The sequence below is a fragment of the Schistocerca gregaria genome, chromosome 2 (genome assembly GCF_023897955.1).
Source record: "Schistocerca gregaria isolate iqSchGreg1 chromosome 2, iqSchGreg1.2, whole genome shotgun sequence".
In the NCBI taxonomy this organism is placed as follows: Eukaryota; Metazoa; Arthropoda; class Insecta; order Orthoptera; family Acrididae; genus Schistocerca; species Schistocerca gregaria.
This window is the reverse complement of record NC_064921.1, coordinates 742237029-742257531: the sequence shown is the minus strand read 5'-3', so window position 1 is coordinate 742257531 and position 20503 is coordinate 742237029. Positions and strand designations below refer to the sequence as shown.

The 20503-nt window shown below is 41.7% G+C and overlaps 1 protein-coding gene across 1 annotated transcript in view; it reads left to right on the top strand.

Annotated features, from left to right (window-relative positions):
- The first annotated feature begins 2292 nt into the window (after positions 1-2292).
- LOC126334919 (acyl-CoA Delta-9 desaturase-like) overlaps positions 2293-20503 on the top strand; it is a 113298-nt gene continuing 95087 nt past the window's right edge. Inside the window, exon 1 of the mRNA XM_049997639.1 lies at positions 2293-2387. The gene's annotated coding sequence lies outside the window, so the exon portion shown is untranslated. The remainder of the gene's footprint in view (positions 2388-20503) is intronic.

The following is a 20503-nucleotide window of genomic DNA, read 5'->3' as shown; positions in this document are numbered from 1 at the left end:
CGTGTCAGCAGAGGCTGTTCAAGGTGGTGGAGGCTCGGTAATGGTGTGGGACGTGTGCAGTTGGAGCGATATTGGACCCCTGATACGACTCTGACAGATGACACGTAGATAAGCATCCTGTCCGATCCCCTGCATCCCCTCGTGTCCGTTGTGCGTTCCTATAGACATGGACAATTTGAGCAGGACAATGCGACACCCCACACGACCAGAATTGTAAGAGAGTGGTTCCAAAAATAATGTTCTGAGTTTAAACACCTCCGCTGGCCACCAAACTCCCCAAACATGAACATTATTGAGCATATGTTAGATGCTTTGCAACGTGCTGTTCAGAAGAGACCTCCACCCTCTTGTACTCTTACGGATTTGTTGATAGCACTGGCGTCAATTTCCTCCAGCAGTACATCAGACATTCTGCTATTTTGTCTAAATCTGACATGGTGAGACCGTGGCTGAGTGCAATTAAAATTGCTCCACCACGAAGATGACGTGCTACAGACGCGAAATTTAACCGACGGGAAGAAGATGCTGTGATACGCAAATGATTAGCTTTTCAGAGCATTCACACAAGGTTGGCGCCGGTGGCGACACATACAACGTGTTGACATGAGGAAAGTTTCCAACCGATTTCTCATACACAAACAGCAGTTCATCGGCGTTGACTGCTAAAACGTTGTTCTGAAGTCTCGTGTAAGGAGGAGAAATGCGTACCATCACGTTTCCGACTTTAATAAAGGTAGGATTGTAGCCTATCACGATTGCGGTTTATCGTATCGCGACATTGCTGCTCGCGTTGGTCAAGATCCAATGACTGTTAGCAGAATATGGAATCGGTGGGTTCCGGAGGGTAATACGGAACGCCGTGCTGGATCCCAACGGCCTGGTATGACTAGCAGTAGAGATGGCAGGCTTCTTATCCGCGTGGTTGTAACGGATCGTGCACCCACGTCTTGATCCATGAGTCAACAGATGAGGACGTTTGCAAGACAACAACCATCTGCACGAACAGTTCGACGACGTTTGCAGGAGCATGGACTATCACCTCGGAGACCATGGCTGCGGTTACCCTTAACACAGGCAGGAGCGTCTGCAATGGTGTACTCAACGACGAACCTGTGTGCACAAATGGCAAAACGTCATTTTTGCGGACGAATCTAGGTTCTGTTCTCAGCATCATGATAGTCTGTGTTTAGCGACATTGCGGTGAACGCACATTGGAAGCGTGTATTCGTCATCGCCACACTTGCGTATCACCCGGCGTGATGGTATGGCGTGCCGTTGGTTACATGTCTCGGTCACCTCTTGTTCGCATTGACAGCACTTTGAACAGTGGACGTTACATTTCAGATGTGTTACGACCCGTGGCTCTACCCTTCATTCGGTCCCTGCGAAACCCTACATTTCAGCAGGATAATGCACGACCGCATGTTGCGGGTCCTGTACGGGCCTTTCTGGATACAGAAAATGTTCGACTGCTGCCCTGGCCAGCACATTCTCCAGATCTGTCCACAATTGAAAACGTCTGTCAATGGTGGCCGAGCAACTGGCTCGTCGCAATACGCCAGTGACTACTCTTGATGAACTGTGGTATTGTGTTGAAGCTGCATTGGCAGCTGTACGTGTACACAACATCCAAGCTCTGTTTGACTTAATGTCCAGGTGTGACAAGGCCGTTACTACAGCCAGAGGTGGTTGATCTGGATACTGATTTCTCACGATCTATGCACCCAAATTGCGTGAAAATGTAATCACTTGTCAGTTCTAGTATATTTGTCCAATGATTACCCGTTTATCATTTGCATTTCTTCATCGACTAGCAATTTTAGTGGCCACTAGTGTAGGTTAATTCTTACAAAGAAAAAGACAGCAACCAGCCATTATTAGTAGTGGCTAGTTGCTGTCTACTTCTTTGTAAGAATTAACGTACATTACTTCAGACATTAGTCGAGCCTATGTCTTGTCGTGTTGTAGAACTTCTGCGTGCTCGCCTTACACGCTGTTAGGCAGGTTTACCTGTTTCTTTGGCTCTTCAGTGTATATTAAAACCAGCCCGTTTTTTCAAGGACCATATTGGAGCTGCGCTTGTAGATATATCTCAACGGTACTGTGAGCGCTTTATGTTAGCCCTAAATACCGAGCTGATTCCGAGGTGTGGAAAGGTGGCTCACGCACCTTGAACGACACACACACACACACACACACACACACACCGCTAGGCGGCGCGCTACGGCCGGCGGTGGGGTGGCGTTTATAAGAGCGGCCCGGGCGACCGCTCCGAGATTTAATGCGCTGCCGTGCACCGTCGCCCGTGGACGCCGATCCTGCTACCGCCGCTGCCTACGCCGAAGAGCCCAGCTCACGTCTCCGTCAGTGCTACGACTATACGAATTGTGAGTGCAACGGTTAATTGCCGTTCCCTGCATGTGTAACCATCTTAACGTACGGTTTACCTCGAAGAGTCTGCTGGTTCCTAGACTCGCTCCTTTTCAACTGTATGGATATTTTCGTCCCTTGTTTTGATACCATTTACTATCCAGTGTTAACATCACAGTCAATAAAGACGGGCCAATTTAAGTGATTATTACGCCTATAACTGATGTATAAATTAAGGCTGCAACATAATTTATTAGGCGACAATATTTTCGCCAGACGGCAGTAAATGAATTGAAGTCAATTTATTCCAATATTCCAGTATAGAAGCCAAATGATCGCTTGAGGAGGCGCATCGAAATCTATCCTCCGCTTTATTTTATCAAGTTGCTTCTTATCTGTCTGATTCGGTAACGAAAACGTGCTGTTGCCTGTGCCTTCAGGACAAGCGAATTCTTCATGGTTCTTTGTAATGTAGTCCAACACAAGACGGTGTAAAATTTCTTTTAACGTATGGTTATTTAGAAATCTTCTATGTGAACTACGAAATCTAACTTGTCCAGTCAGTCAGTGGAATATTGAACAAAAATATGTCTTTCCTTAGGAAGATGAACGACGCTTCTGTGATCGTGCGCAAGATAATATCCCTGAAATTCATGGGGTAGACCAAAATAAATATTGGTCTTCATTGTAGCAAGATGCACGGTTATGCCAATTTTGTTTTCGTCCAAGAATGGTCTACATTCGTCTTCTGTGGGCATGTCAGTCTGAAGTACAAAGTTAACAACAGGTAAATTCGCACAAATGACATGTCTGCCCCCATTTAGGATCCAACCGCATATGGCGGAAATCAGAACAATGGCTTTAGAATTGCTTATCTATAGGCTATCGGTGACAATCTTCTAGTAAAAATCAGCGCCGATTAAAAGCTCTGTGCTCACGTCTTCCTAGGAATGTTTTCGTGGATCAGCTAAGTTCAGTGTGCGGACGTGTCCCGTATTCTTAATATCTTGTGGAACTCTGGGCTGAGGCGTGAGGCAGTGGTCACTTTCACTCGCGTTGATGTAAGTCGTAGAGCTAGTCCACAGTCCTCCAATTTCGAAACTGACAAGGCAGCACCGTCGCGAAGAGCTGGTATGAGTTTCCAACGGGCATACACTAAGTTGTCGTTGGTGCGAAGCAGATAGTTGCAAATCTTGTGTTAATGACTTTGCTACAGACGATGCATGGACGTTATCTAGCATACATCGAGTAAGTTTATGTAGTCTTGTTGGCCCTACGACGCGTACTTGAGCTGCCTGCAAGGGCGCAGTTGCGTCTATTTTACTAACAGAAGTAACGGTGTTCTGTGCTTCTATGATCTTACACGTCGTACCTTCGACGTTTATTGACTTACGATGCGGTTTTTTAAAGGTAGCGCAAAACGACCTATCCTTCATCCTAAATTTGACGCCTTAATTTCTCTGTTTAGGCTAAGGGAACACTGGTTTTGACGTCTAATTTCGTTTTTCGTTCAGTGACCTCAGTAATTTTACGCGCTTGGCTCCAATTGCCACGTTATTCGCAAAAGATGCCAGACGGATAGTAATTTTTATTATCTTTTGGTAATGTATCTTTCAGTTTTTTATTACCGAACGAGTTGGCGCAGTGGTTGGCACACTGGACTCGCATTCGGGAGCACGACGATTCAAACCCGCGTCCGACCATCCTGATTCAGATTTCACGAAAATTCCCTAAATCGCTTCAGGCAAAGGCCAGGATGTTTCCTTTGAAAGAGCACGGCTGACTTCCTTCCCCATCCTTCCCTAATCCGATGGGACCGATAATCTCGCTGTTTGGTCACCTCTCCCGAATCAACCAACAAGTTTTTATTATCTTTGTGTAATGTATATTTTTGATTAGCACTGACATAAGGGGCTGCTATCGTGGGAGTGCAAGTCGACATAGTATTTTCACAGTGGATCTTCTGCGATTGTTGTCATTTTCGTGTGGTTTCGAAGCACCTCAGTATAGTCAGTAATGCAAATTCAACAATAATGGGCTGCAATATTTCACACCATCAACGTTCGTGGTTGATAACAGGAACGTCAAGTTGAGAACATTATACGGCGTTGCGAGGGAGGGCGCTTTAACTACTCCATCAGATGATGATGGGTGCAGCCATGAACTCTAATGATGTAAAGTAATTTGGCACGTTGTGCTTATATTTTTGGATTAAGAAAAGTTTTAAGATGCCTCAAAACCCACTGAAAAGGCCGCTTTCAAGTACCATACAGAGCTGTTGATGAAATAAACCTTAACTCAGTAATAGTTTCTACCAACTTCCCGTCATCAGGAAACAAAATTATTTAGAGCAGCCTGCATGCTGTCATTCTTTCTGTGATGACAACAAGTAAAATACAAACCTATGCTGTCTCAATGACACTGTCGTCAATAGAAAACTGTGCATTAACACGGCTAAATAAGGTTGGTGCAGGTTCAGTGCTCCTGTGTGAGGTGCCCTCTGCATATTGACGAACTGTACAGCTGATTTTTGCTCTGTTCGTCAACTTGCACAAAACTTGAGTGCAGGGAACCTACTACGACTATTTTACTGTTGACGGAAGTTTCAGTTTCGTATTTTAAAGTTGAGAAAATGTACAACAATCAGTCGCTAATAATCAGTTTATTGAAGATCTAGATTTCAATCACTGTATGGTTGTCACCAGTGCGGTAAGACGCAAGTCAAATCATCGCTATTGTTTGCCTGTACAAATAGTCCGCTCCACACTATCCACGTCAGTACTTCATTTCATACTGGGGCAGTGCTATTTTTTGACGCCACAGCAGTAATGATAGCATATAGGATGAAGTAAGTAATTTTTTGTCACATGATAATCGGAAGTTAATAGAAAATGGTTTCTTTTTATAACATCAATAGCTCACGGCGGTTCTCAAAATCAACTTTCTACACGCGTTTAGGAACCAAGGCACCACTCGCACAAAATATTTCAGACTGGCTTGCATTTTGAAATCAAGCATGGAGTAAACTGGACGCTATATTCCTTAGTCTAGACTGGTGAAAATGGTGTCATTTCACGAATACAACAGGAGCGCCGAGCTGGATGAAAGTATCCCAAAATACTTTCACTCTGTGCGGTTGAGCTTTCCATTTATCGAGTGAAAACACCCTCAGTGGTTATCAGTAGTTGTCTAAGACATCAAGTGCTTTTCTTCCACGACCGATACAAGTCACAGAAATTTCGATTAACAGACCCTTCGTTCCGTATTTGCCTACCACAATGTGTTTGTGGGTGGGTGTGAATTCCTAAGGGACCAAACTGCTGAGGTCATCGGTCCCTAGACTTACACACTACTTAAACTACCTTAAACTAACTAATGCTAAAAACAACACACACACCCATTCCCGAGGGAGGACTCGCGCAATCCGTGCGATGGCGCCTTGAACCACGCGGCCACCCTGCGCAGCATCTCCCCCAATGGTAACATAGTGTAATACATTTGTCAAACTTGACATATAAATATGCAAATGCCCATATATATGAATTATATTTTTTTTAATAATCATGTTTAATTCCATGAGTTGTTCAACAGCCATATAAATGTGAATCACCAAAGAGTAATTCTACTACTGTTACTGCTACTAATATAACTACTACTGTTGGCCGGGAAATTATATGAATGGATAAATAAAGCGGGTCTGTATTACTAAAGAAATCTACCGTTCTCAGACACTGAGACGGTGTAAACGTGGAACGAAGTATTGTGTTGTAATGAAACGCGAATAGCTAGTGTAATTGAGCGAGATAGTGCAGTTTTTAAGTCATCTTAGTGACATTCGACAGGATCTGGATTCAGATCCTGGTGTACCTTATCCTGTTTTCGTAAATAATATCAGTGAACGCGGCGGTGGCACTCTGACAGACTACGGCCGGCTGTCTACCCTGTGAAACGAATCGAAGCACAAATCGCCCTCTCCTTGTGCAGTGAGACAACAGATTAATTTTAAAACAAAAATCCACTGCTACTGGAGGTTTTTATATGATTTGAGTATATTTGTTCGTGTGGCGCCGGCCGCTGTGGTCGAGCTGTTCTAGGTGCTTCAGTCTGGAACCGCGCGACCGATATGGTCGCAGGTTGGAATCCTGCCTCCTGGATGGATGTGTATGATGTCCTTAGGTTAGTTAGGTTTAATTAGTTCTAAGTTCTAGGGGACTGATGACCTCAGATGTTAAGTCCCATAGTGCTCAGAGCCATTTGAACCACTTGAATTAACAAAGTTTTTCACCCAACGAATTTATTTTCGTGATGGAATATCATCACTGGTGAATCAGTGAAGATTCAGATATTTTTAATTCCATCGTAATAGAAACTTCAAAAGGAACACGTAGTTGTACAGAATCATTAACGATGATGCGTTATGAATAAAAGTAAATCTGTAAACTGAAAAAACTTTTTTAATTTGCAATACGCTTGGGATCTATCGGGAAAAGCAAAATAATACTTGTTATTTTCTTTGATGGTAATAAGTCTTTCGACTTCCATTCCGTTCGTCTCTTCATTTTTTACTTTTTTTTAATTGACGTTTGGAGTACCTACCTCATATGACATAAGTGGAACATCTCTTCATTAACACAGTCTTGTTAGTATATACAGAACACGTAACAGATCATTATAACACATTATGGAAGCCTGCAGCTAGTAAAATGTGTCTTAAATATCTCAGTGTCTCACTCTCAAACTTTTTGCCTACATTTTTCCCCAGATTTTGACTGGTTTCAACTATACACACTTGTTTCAGTTTTCTGAAAACGACTTACCTACGCTTCTTTCTCATGCGCTTTGATTTCTGACCTTGTCTGTCAACTATTGTTGCGATTAACTTATCTCCGCTTGTGTTTTACGTCGCCAGCACAGTTAATGAAGTGCTACTGGGAACGCCCTTCCATTAATTAGTTTATTTACTAATATATTTTGCGCAGGTGGTGCATCTCATTTCGTAAGTTTTTTTTCTTTTAGCTACTATGAAAATAGACCTTCATTCACAAACTGTTTCGTTCTTCTGATCATCTGCAGGTATGATAAAATTATTTACAACCGTCTACTAGGCAACGTTTTTACTGTGGCATGAAATAAAGCAAATGTCTGCTCGCGGAGTGAGCGCGCGATTAGGGGCGCCCTATCACGGATTGCGCGGCCTCTCCTGCCGAAGGTTCGAGTCCTCCCTTGGGCATGGGTGTGTGTGTTGTTCTTAGCACAAGTTACTATAAGTAGTGTGTAAGTCAAGAGACCGATGATCTCAGCAGCTTGGTCCCTTAGGAATTCACACACATTTGAACATTTTAAAACAAATATCATCCTCCTTCAACAGAGCAATACATTATACAGCTAATAGTAAAAAGTACGAACACATAAAGTCAGTCTTCAAATTCTGTCCATCAAGTTCCACCTTGTCTCATGATGCAAAAAAGACGCAAACTGTTGGTGACACGTTAACATGATTCATTAAATGTGTTACTACATTTTGCTATTGACTGTCTAATGTACTTAACTATGCAAGGCAGTGACGGAGGATGACGTCACATTAAAAACGTTGCCTGTAGACTGTTGTAAGGAAAATAATGAAAGCTGGAGATAACGAGAAGAACGAAACTGGTCATAATAAAGAATTATTTCAGTAGCATGTTCTAGCCGTTCTAGACATTTTTCAGATTATTTATTTACCTTTTGGTTCCTTTACCCAAATAACCATCGAGAATTAACATTTTTTTCGGTAAGTCAGAACAGCAATTTGTGATTAAAAGCGAAGTGAGTTAAATTCACTGAAATGAACAGAATTATTTCAACGGAGATGTAATCAATGCAATAAAATGACACCAATAATATTCCGAAAATTCTATTCATAATATAGAGGTTGTAAGTTACCGAATATGTCAAGACAATTGAGATTAGTACTAGATCTCCAACTGTTCAGAAAATTTAAATGTTACTGAGGTCCTGGGTGCGTGCTTGAGTGACATAAATGACTAAACCGATCGCTCTTAATAAGAAGGAAATCGAGGTTGGAATCCTGGTTTGGCACAGATCTTCATTTGACGCGATTTATTCGTAACAACGCAGTCTGAGATTTTCAGAAGAGATTTCGCTGTTGTCACTTCCACTGTATCGACTCATTTAGTCTGAGCGAACGTAATTCAGTTTAAATAAAATTTAATTTTATCCATTGTTTACCAGTGTTTCGTCCGCGACTGTTTTACTTTCGTAAAATAAAGAACAAACCGCCTTCAGTCACAAGTTGCATTTATTTATTGCACTATGAATTTCGAGCCCTGGAGGCTCATCTTCAGGTGCTTTTTAGTGATTTACTTCATGTGTTTTAGTTGTTTGCCTGTTGATATTACATTTTTGGTTACAACATGGTATATTATAAATATAAGTTTAACAGCGTTAATAATATGAAAGTAACTTACAGTTAACATTGTATACTGTCTGCTTCTGTTGTCCAGTTGGTATACACAATACACATCTTTAATTTTACGGTACATACTGGTATATATAGATAGTCACACACTTTTTTGCACATTGTGTTAGCAGAACGTAAACATGCCAAAGATTCTCGTTCATACAGATATTCTACTTCTAAATATAATCGATTTTTTTTTTCTTTTTTCGTCACAGAAGATAATATGATATAGTATTACCAGTACACAGGTAGTATTAAAATAATTATTTGGTACCATGTTGTAGGTTGTCAACTGTTTGTACTATTATAGATTTGATTCCTCAGGAAAAAATAAACTTTTAAAGGTGTAGAAAAAATTGTGGCTGTTAAACTCTGTTTGTTCATTCAACAAGTTTTGAGGATATTTTTCTTTGTGTAGCATTATTTCTAACTGTTCTAGTAGGCTAAGTTTTTTACTGTTGGGTTCTGTGTGAAGTACAGTTAGGCTGTTGTGGATGTTGTCAAGTCTGTGTTTATTAACATACATGTGGTTAGCTATTGTAGATTTTTCAAAATGGTTTAGTCGAAAGGCGTCGGTGTGTTCTTTATACCGTGTGTGGAAGGTTCTTCCAGTTTTTCCTATGTAAAATGCAGGGCAACTGTTACATTGTAATTTATATATTCCACTGTGTTGTGTTATTGGCTTGTTTGTGTTCACTGTGTGAGGTAAGTGGTATCCAAGTTTGCTGTTTGTGGAGAAAGATATTTTAATATTGGTTTTTTTGAATAGGTTAGCTATTTTTTGTGATACTGTGCCTAAGTATGGAATGCTTGTGAAGATTTGTTTTGTGTCGGTAGTTATCTTTTCACAAAAACACTGAAAAGATAACTACCGACACAAAACAAATCTTCACAAGCATTCCATACTTAGGCACAGTATCACAAAAAATAGCTAACCTATTCAAAAAAACCAATATTAAAATATCTTTCTCCACAAACAGCAAACTTGGATACCACTTACCTCACACAGTGAACACAAACAAGCCAATAACACAACACAGTGGAATATATAAATTACAATGTAACAGTTGCCCTGCATTTTACATAGGAAAAACTGGAAGAACCTTCCACACACGGTATAAAGAACACACCGACGCCTTTCGACTAAACCATTTTGAAAAATCTACAATAGCTAACCACATGTATGTTAATAAACACAGACTTGACAACATCCACAACAGCCTAACTGTACTTCACACAGAACCCAACAGTAAAAAACTTAGCCTACTAGAACAGTTAGAAATAATGCTACACAAAGAAAAATATCCTCAAAACTTGTTGAATGAACAAACAGAGTTTAACAGCCACAATTTTTTCTACACCTTTAAAAGTTTATTTTTTCCTGAGGAATCAAATCTATAATAGTACAAACAGTTGACAACCTACAACATGGTACCAAATAATTATTTTAATACTACCTGTGTACTGGTAATACTATATCATATTATCTTCTGTGACGAAAAAAGAAAAAAAATCGATTATATTTAGAAGTAGAATATCTGTATGAACGAGAATCTTTGGCATGTTTACGTTCTGCTAACACAATGTGCAAAAAAGTGTGTGACTATCTATATATACCAGTATGTACCGTAAAATTAAAGATGTGTATTGTGTATACCAACTGGACAACAGAAGCAGACAGTATACAATGTTAACTGTAAGTTACTTTCATATTATTAACGCTGTTAAACTTATATTTACAATATACCATGTTGTAACCAAAAATGTAATATCAACAGGCAAACAACTAAAACACATGAAGTAAATCACTAAAAAGCACCTGAAGATGAGCCTCCAGGGCTCGAAATGCATAGTGCAATAAATAAATGCAACTTGTTCTTTATTAAATAAAATTACTGTTATTAAAACAGTGCTGTCGATGGTATTCTCAGTATGTATCTTTACGCTTAAAAATAAAAGAGATCGAATATAGACAGCTTTGTCTATCTTTATATAGCAGAACAAGTTATCTGATCAAAAGTATACGGGCAGCCCTCTGTAATGCACAACTGACCGCTAGATGTCACGAGAGGTGACCCGTCAATATGGAAGAAAGCAGGGAGAACTGTGTTGTCAGTAGAGAAACAGTAAGAGCAGAATGGGCGTCAAGGAGAGTTTAATGACCTCGGACTTGGACATGGCATTGGATGGCACCTGAGTGACAAATCCATAGCTCGCCCGGCTAGGCGCGCGGTCTAACGCGCTGCTTCTCGACCGGGAAGGCGTGCCGGCCCCGGCACGAATCCGCCCGTCGGATTAGTGTCGAGGTCCGGTGTGCGGGCCATCCTGTGGATGGTTTTTAAGGAGGTTTTACATCTACCTGGGTGAATGCGGGCTGGTTCTCCTTATTCCGCCTCAGTTACACCTTGTCGGCGATTGCTGCGCAAGCACTGTCTCCACGTACACGTGCACCATAAATTACACTACCACGGAAATATTTGGGGCTACTCTCGTCTGGTATGAGACGTTCCCCTGGGTTCGATGTGGGGCGGCGGTGGGGTGGGTGGACTGCTGTGGCCTGTTGTGGGGCTGTGAACCACTGAAGCCTACGGCGAGACGAAGCCTCTGTGTCGTTTCTAGGTCCCCAGTTTAATACAATACAACAAATCCATCATGGAAACTACAACCCATCTACAGCTGTCTGGGAGTGCTGTTGGTGATGAGACTGTGCAGTGGAGATGTGAAGGAAAAACAACAGATCAATCAAGACCACGCAGACCTCACTTACTGCCGGAAGGGCCATCGAGAATTGAGGAAGGTTGTTGTAAAAATTAGCATGAAATCAGTGGAAGAAATCATTCGTGAGTTCCAAAGTGCCACCAACGGTCCAGTTAGCACCATGACGGTACGTTGGGTTTAAAAGGATTGGCATAGAATGGCCGAGCAGCTCCTCGTAAGTCACTCATACTGTGGTCCATGCGACGAAGCGACACTTGAGATCGTCACTAGACCGTGGACGACTGCAAACGAGTGGTCTGGGATGAAGAATCACGCTGTACGCTGTGTCGATCCGATGGAAGGTTTTGTGTTCGGCGGAGGCCTCGAAAACGCTACCTGCCATAATGTATAATGCCACAGTGAAATACGGAGAAGATGGTATTACGGTATGCGGGTGGTTTTAATGGTTAGGGTTTGCTCCCCTTATTGTGCTTAAGAAAACGCTAAATGCAGAAAGATGTGAGCATATTTTACAGCATTGTGAATCTGTACAGTAGATGAACAGTTTGAAGATGATGACTGTGTTAGCATGATAACGCATTGTCCCATAAAGCAGCATGTGTGAGGCAATGTGTTTTTTGTACTGTAATTTCCTCGAAATGAACTGACATGCCCAGAATCGCGACCTAAAGCCAATGGAACAACTTAGAGATGAGTTGGATCGGCGACTTCGCTGCACACCTCTGCGTCCAACCTTTTCTGCTATGAGTCCTTCAGCAAGAAAGGGATGCTATTCCTACACAGACATTCAGACACATCATTGAAAGTGTCCTTGGCAGAATTCAAGCCAGCACACACTGAGTTGACAAAATTCATGGGATACCACCCAAAAATGTGTCGGACATCTTTTTGCCCTCAGCAGTTCATCAACTCGACGTGGCATGGACTCAAAAAGTCGTTGGAAATCTACTGCAGAAATACTGAACTATGATGCCTCTATATCCGTCCATAAATGCGGAAGTGTTGCCGGTGCAGGATTCTATACACCACTGACCTCTCGATTATGTCCCATAATTGTTTGATGGGTGGCCAAGTCATTCTCTTAAACTGTCCAGAATGTTCTCCAAATCGATCGCGAACAATTGTGGCCTGGTGACATGGAACATTATCATCCATAACAAATTCCATCGTTGTTTGGGAACATAAAGCCCATGAATGGCTCCAAATGATCTGCAAGTAGCCGAATACAGCCATTTACAGTCAATGGTCGGTTCAGTTTGACCAGAGGATCCAGTCCATCCCTCTTAACCACAGCCCACACCATTATGGAGCCACCACCAGCTTGTACAGTGATTTTTTACAGCCTTATCCCATAGGTTCGTGGGCTCTGAGCCACACTCCAACCCTACCATCAACTGAAATCGGAACTTATCCTACCAGGTCACGGTTTTCCAATCATGTAGGGCCCAGCCGATATGGTAACGAGCCCAGGAAAGTCGCTGTAGAAGATGTTATGGTGTTAGCAAATGCACTCATGTTGGTCGTCTGCTGCCATAGGTCATTAAACCCAAATTTCGCCACACTGCCCTTACGGAAATGTTCGTCACACGTCTCACAATTGATTGCTGTGGTTATTTCGCACAATGTTGCTTGTCAGCTAGCACTGACAGCTCTACGGAAACATCACTGCTCGCGATGGTTATGTGAAGGCAGTCGGGCACGGCGTTGTCCGTGGAGAGAGGAAATGCCTGTTATATGGTCTTCTCGGCTCACTCTTGACACTGTGGATCTCGGAATACTGAATTCTCTAACGATTTCCCGAATGGAATGCGCTATACGTCTAACACAACTACCATTCCGGGTTCGAAGTCTCTTAATTCTCATCGTACGGCCATAATAACGTCGGAAATCTTTTCATGTGATTCCATTGCATACAAATGACAGCTCCGCCAATGCACTGCCCTTTTATAACTTGCGTACGCTATTCTACTATCATGTGTATAAGTGCACATCACTATCCCATGTTTTTTATCGTTTTAGTGTAGGCCGACTAGCTTATTGACTTTTAAGTGCGGCTTCCCAACACTGAAGCACAAATGTATATAGTTTTATATGCAACAAACACCGCAATTGTCGCAAACGTATCTCTTTTACAAAAAATGTCGATTGCAGTCGCATTGTAGAATGGGCACGAATTAGCAACTACTTGATGCCCTTGTAACTCTAAGCTTTACAAGGCTTCACACAAATAAGTGCGTTGTTGTGTGGAAAAAGCCATTAGGACATCGTTCTGCTACGGCCCTGACGATAAGCGCTCCGAAACGACTGCGGTTAGACTCACGTGTTTGCTGTCGGTAAGATAAAACGAACTATACACTGAAACTCTCTTCTTACATTTATCAACAGAGAAAGGCTAAAGCACTCTCGCTTAACTGAAATGCTTTCTCCATTTCTTTGGCAGTGCTATTCCGCAGCATTCATGAGTTTCTTTCTGATCGCATCACACTGTAAATTCCAACATTTTATGAATCGTAATCTTGTTTTGTTTTTTTGTAATGTTGTAAAATATTACCAATGTCTCACGTTCCTGATTTAACAACTTACTATTTGAACGAGTCCGCATTTAATAATACGTTATCTGTACCTTCGAATAAATAAACATTCTTTCTTCATTGTATTGTTATTTTGTTTCCTTCTGGATATACTACTGAAATTTAGGTTTTGCAGCCGTACTCAAGTGAATCTGTAACTAACAGACACATTTTAGTGTTAGTACATTATTACAACATTACGAGTGACACCATGAAAAGTCATGCCGGTTATTGTGTTAACAGGTAATGTACCATTATTGTCCTTCCGAAAATAGTTACATTGCATGTCGCACTATATGTCAACAACATCATATTCATTCACTGCCCATAAGGGACCGTGTTGTTAATGCGACTTATAACATATATGTCAGAGTATGAAGTGAAGGCATCAGGTAAGTTGTGAACAAATGTAGACAAGGACCAAAGATAATTCTACAGTGACATTCTAAGAAAATCTTTGGCAGCTAGGTACCCAATAGTGTTATTGGTAACAGGACGTTGTTCACAGCCAACTTGATACTTCCACTTCATACTGTGACGTACCATATAGAAGGTTCATTAACATGTCGATCAATGTACGTTCAATGTTGCGCGGACGAACTATGACATGCAATGTAACTAATTTCTATAGTACAGTAATGTTATGTTAAATATTACTACTGTACTCTTTACGACTTTTTATTGTATCAGGTTTAATATTGTAACAATATTCTAACGCCGAAATGTGTATGTTAATTACAGAATCACTTAAATTTGATACAAAAGTGTAATTGTGGTATCGTACCCAGAAGGAAATAAAATTGCAATGAAATGACGTAAGCAATGTGATTTGGACAACTGCGCATCACTGTGACACTTGTCAATAAGAAAATAATCGACATTGGAAATTATCTGCATCAACTACTGTTTATCTTTCTGTCTCCTTATTTCCATGGCAGAGAAAACCGAATCTCTTCTTCAGAATTTCCTACATTCAAAATTCGTACGCATCTGCAGTTTATGTGTCAGCGTTTTTAATATACAGAGTGTTTCAAAAATGACAGGTATATTTGAAACGGCAATAAAAACTAAACGAGCAGCGATAGAAATACACCGTTTGTTGCAATATGCTTGGGACAACAGTACATTTTCAGGCGGACAAACTTTCGAAATTACAGTAGTTACAATTTTCAACAACAGATGGCGCTGCAAGTGATGTGAAAGATACAGAAGACAACGCAGTCTGTGGGTGCGCCATTCTGTACGTCGTCTTTCTGCTGTAAGCGTGTGCTGTTCACAACGTGCAAGTGTGCTGTGGACAACATGGTTTATTCCTTAGAACAGAGGATTTTTCTGGTGTTGGAATTCCACCGCCTAGAACACAGTGTTGTTTCCACAAGACGAAGTTTTCAATGGAGGTTTAATGTAACCAAAGGACCGAAAAGCGATACAATAAAAGATCTGTTTGAAAAATTTCAATGGACTGGGAACGTGACGGATGAACGTGCTGGAAAGGTAGAGCGACCGCATACGGCAACCACAGAGGGCAACGCACAGCTAGTGCAGCAGGTGATCCAACAGCGGCCTCGGGTTTCCGTGCGCCGTGTTGCAGCTGCGGTCCAAATGACGCCAACGTCCACGTATCGTCTCATGCGCCAGAGTTTACACCTCTATCCATACAAAATTCAAACGTGGCAACCCCTCAGCGCCGCTACCATTGCTGCACGAGAGACATTCGCTAACGATATAGTCCACAGGATTGATGACGGCGATATGCATGTGGGCAGCATTTGGTTTACTGACGAAGCTTATTTTTACCTGGACGGCTTCGTCAATAAACAGAACTGGCGCATATGGGGAACCGAAAAGCCCCATGTTGCAGTCCCATCGTCCCTGCATCCTCAAAAAGTACTGGTCTGGGCCGCCATTTCTTCCAAAGGAATCATTGGCCCATTTTTCAGATCCGAAACGATTACTGCATCACGCTATCTGGACATTCTTCGTGAATTTGTGGCGGTACGAACTGCCTTAGACGACACTGCGAACACCTGGTGGTTTATGCAAAATGGTGCCCGGCCACATCGCACGGCCGACGTCTTTAATTTCCTGAATGAATATTTCGATGATCGTGTGATTGCTTTGGGCTATCCGAAACATACAGGAGGTGGCGTGGATTGGCCTCCCTATTCGCCAGACATGAATCCCTGTGACTTCTTTCTGTGGGGACACTTGAAAGACCAGGTATACCGCCAGAATCCAGAAAAAATTGAACAGCTGAAGCACTACATCTCATCTGCATGTGAAGCCATTCTGCCAGACACGTTGTCAAAGGTTTCGGGTAATTTCATTCAGAGACTACGCCATATTATTGCTACGCATTGTGGATATGTGGAAAATATCGTACTATAGAGTTTCCCAGACCGCAGCGCCATCTGTTGTTGACAATTGTAACTACTGTAATTTCGAAAGTTTGTACGCCTGAAAATGTACTGTTGTCCCAAGCATACTGCAACAAACGGTGTATTTCTATCGCTGCTCGTTTAGTTTGTATTGCCGTTTCAAATATACCGGTCATTTTTGAAACACCCTGTATATACAATGTGCTCAAATTTAAATGCATATACCGTACAATCAATAAATAAATGCAAGTGAGAAGCAAATTGAGAAAGTCGTCAATCGGATGAAAAGTGAAATACTGTTTTAAAAGTATATAATACTAAACGACACTATAGTGTTGACTGAAAAGAGTCCGAAGAATAAATTCCTGAAAATGGAAGTAGAAAAGCAAAACTAATATCATTTTTACTGTACATAGTTCCCAATTATTTGCGTTAACCTGTTCTGGGTTTAGTGGCCACATAAACTTTCACTGATAACTAAATAACACGTCTATCTATAAGTCCTGCAGATTTTTCAGTCTGTGTATTCTCATGTTTATAACGAGTGTTGTATTTCTGAGACAGAGACTAGAAATTAACTTGAGATGGAAAGCTTTGAACAGTGCCAAAACACTTCACGATAACTGCTCAATGCTGTAGATCCACGATCGGTTCCCTAGCTCACCAAATCCAACCATACTGACTCGCAATCTATGACTGTTCGCGCTGCTCTGTACATACACGCGATTAAAAATAATAATAATAATGCAGATAACACTTGTTTGGGTCTACGTTTTACAGTCTCAATTTTTATGCTGAGGCACTCTCTGGAAGAATTTAAGACGATAAAGGTGAACAAATGAGACTTCAAACTAGTTTGTAGCACTCCCTCCTAGTCTTGCTGCGCTGCAACCCTGCTCCACGAGGGATACCACAACCACCAGACAAGTGGGGACGCGGTGAAGGGTTCCCGGCAGTTGTTACATAACGGAGCTCAGACCTTGAGGTTGTAGACCTCGGACCTGCCGTCTCTACTGCCTCATGTTTTCCTCCTCCTTCTCATATGTCTCACTCTATTCCACGCTCCGCTTGTTGCTGTGAGGGTGCGACACGCGTGCGCAGCCGAGGTGACTGACGCTAGCCAGCGTGGTATTTGACTGGGAGGCAGCCAGTTCTAATCTTAATGGTCGAAGATATTTCACCATCAACACTCGAAAATGCTCATCAAAGGGAAGGAAGGCGGTGTTGTCCCTAGCTCTCAGTTTTCGAGAGTCTCTCGCACAGTTAATAATCTCAAGTAGCTGAAAAACAGTGCAGATTTTTCTTGTTCACAAAAAATGGAACTGATACACAGAACTGTATATCATTTTACCTAACCATTCACCTGATGCAGGATGCTAGAGCACTTTTTATCCTCGAACATTAATACTTTACTAGAGGAAAAAAATCTCGAAGTGCCAACTTGATTCAGGAAACACCATGTGTGTGAAATACAGTTTACTTTATTCTCACCTAATACCTTGGAAACACTAGATTTCCGAGAGAACTTCGACTTTGTACAGCATTGTTCACTGGTATTCAACACACGATTACACAAAGTATCACAGATGTGCGATTGGCTCGATGACTTCTTGGCTAGCGGAGAGAAGCACGTTATACTTTTTGGCCAGGGTTCAGCAAAACCAAAGTAACATTGTACATGCACCGAGGAAGCAAAATAGAATTATTCTTGTTCTGAATATATCGGATGCCATGCTGAACGCACTTTGTAAGAGGCAGTCAATAATAAAATCAACAATACGCCTTTCTCACTTACTCAACCTTCTCTGCTCACATCCCATTCCTAATCCATTGCATATGGAACCATGTCTATCGTATTTCCTGCAGTCCTGGTGGCCAAAATTGGAACTAATTTTTTCCAGCGTAGATCGGATCCGCATTAACGCATTACAATATCTGCCAAGTTTCGCTGCCATATTGCTGACAGGTGTGAAAATTGCTGAGGTATCAGTTTAATAAGTTATAGTTGAAAATACTAAAACGAATTTTTATAGAAGCCGAATATCAGTTTGGATTTCGGAAAAATGTAGGAACATGAGAGGTAGTACTGATCCTACGACTTATCGTCGAAGACAGGCTAAGGAAAGGAGAATCTACGTTTATAACATTTGTAGACTTAGAGAAAGATCTTGAAAATATTGATTGGAATACTGTCTTTGAAATACTGAATGTAGCATGGATAAAATTCAGGGAGCGCAAGTCTATTTACAAGTTGTATAGAAACCAAGAGCAGTTATAATAGTCGAGGGACATGGGAGGGAAGCAGAGGGTGAGAAGAGAGTGAGATCGGGTTGTAGCATATTCCAGATGTTATTCAGTGTGTACATTAAGCCAAGAGTGAAGGTAACCAAATAAAAAATGTGGAGTAGAAATTAAAGTTCAGGGAGAAGAAATAAAAAAGTGAGGGAGACAGCAAAGGACTTGGAAGAGAAGTTGAATGGAATGGGCAGTCTCTTGAAGGGAGGATATAAGATCAACATCAACAAAAGTAAAACGAAGCTACTGGAGTACAGTCAAATTAAATCAGGCAAGACTGAAGACATTGGATTAGGAAACGAGATACTTAAAGTAGTAGATGAGTTTTGCAATTTAGGCAGCAAAATAATTGATGAGGTTCAAAATAGGGAAGAGGAAATAAAAGCATTTCTGGAGAAGAGAAATTTGTTAATATCGAATACAGACCCAAGTGTTAGGAAGCCTTTTCTGGAGGTATTTTTATGGAATGTAATCATACATGAAAGTGAAACGTGGGCGATAAACAGCCTATACAAGAAGAGAGCCGAGAGAGTTGGCGCAGTGGTTAGCACACTGGACTCGCAATCTGCAGGACGACGGTTCAAACCCACGTCCGACCATCCTGGTTTAGGTTTACCGTGATTTACCTAAATCGCTTTAGGCAAATGCCGGATGTTTCCTTTGAAAGGGCACAGCCTACTTCCCTCCCTAATCAGATGGGAGCGATGATCTCGCTGTTTGGTCCCCTCCCCCGAATCAACCAATCAATCAACCAACAAGAAGAGAACAGATGCTTTTGAAATGTGGTGCTACAGAAGAATTCCGAAGAATGATGGTTAGACCACGTAACTTATAAGGAGATGCTGAATAGATTGGAGAGACAACTTGTCTAATAGAAGGGACTGGTTGACAGGACACATTCTGAGTCATCAAGGGATCAACAGTTTAGTACTGTAGGGAAGTGTGTGTGAGTGTGTGCGTGGTAGAGAAGGGGAGGGTATAAGGGGGAGGGGGGAAATCGTTGAGCCAAATCAAGAGATGAGTACATTAAGCAGATTCAAAAGGATGTAAGTTGCAGTAGTTATTCGGAGATGAAGAAGCTTGCATAGGATAGAGCAGCATAGAGAGCTGCATCAAACCAGTCTTCGGACTGAAGACCTCAACAACAAAAACAACAGCAACACCGATAATAAGAGCAAACACTAGACCTCTGTGTACTAAACGAATCCGATCAGGCCCATGAAGGCCCAATGGTACTGACCAACCGCCGTGTCATCCTCTGGCTAAAGGCGGATATGGAGGGACATGTGATCAGCACATCGCATTCTAGCCGGATGCCAGTTTTCGTGACCGACCCCTGTGAGTAGCTGCACCCTAATTATAACCATCCGGTACATAAACGATTTGTCAGATAGGATCAGCAGCACTAACAGTCGGTTCTCTGGCGATGCCTCAACCTACTGGAAAGTATGGTCGTTAGAAGATCGTAAGGACCTAGAGAAAGACATGACCAAATTTTTCACTTGTTGTAAAGAATGAAGTTCTCCTTAGATATGAAGAAGATGGCGATCATAGTAAAGAGAAAGAAAATTTTGGATTCCGATTACATAATAAGTCGTTAAGCTCTAGAGTGCATGTCACCCTCAATAATTTCTTGTGGCACGGCCAGAACAAGTCTTTCAATTGGGCATCACATCGGCGATTTGCGTATCCATACCCTACCCCGGTTATTG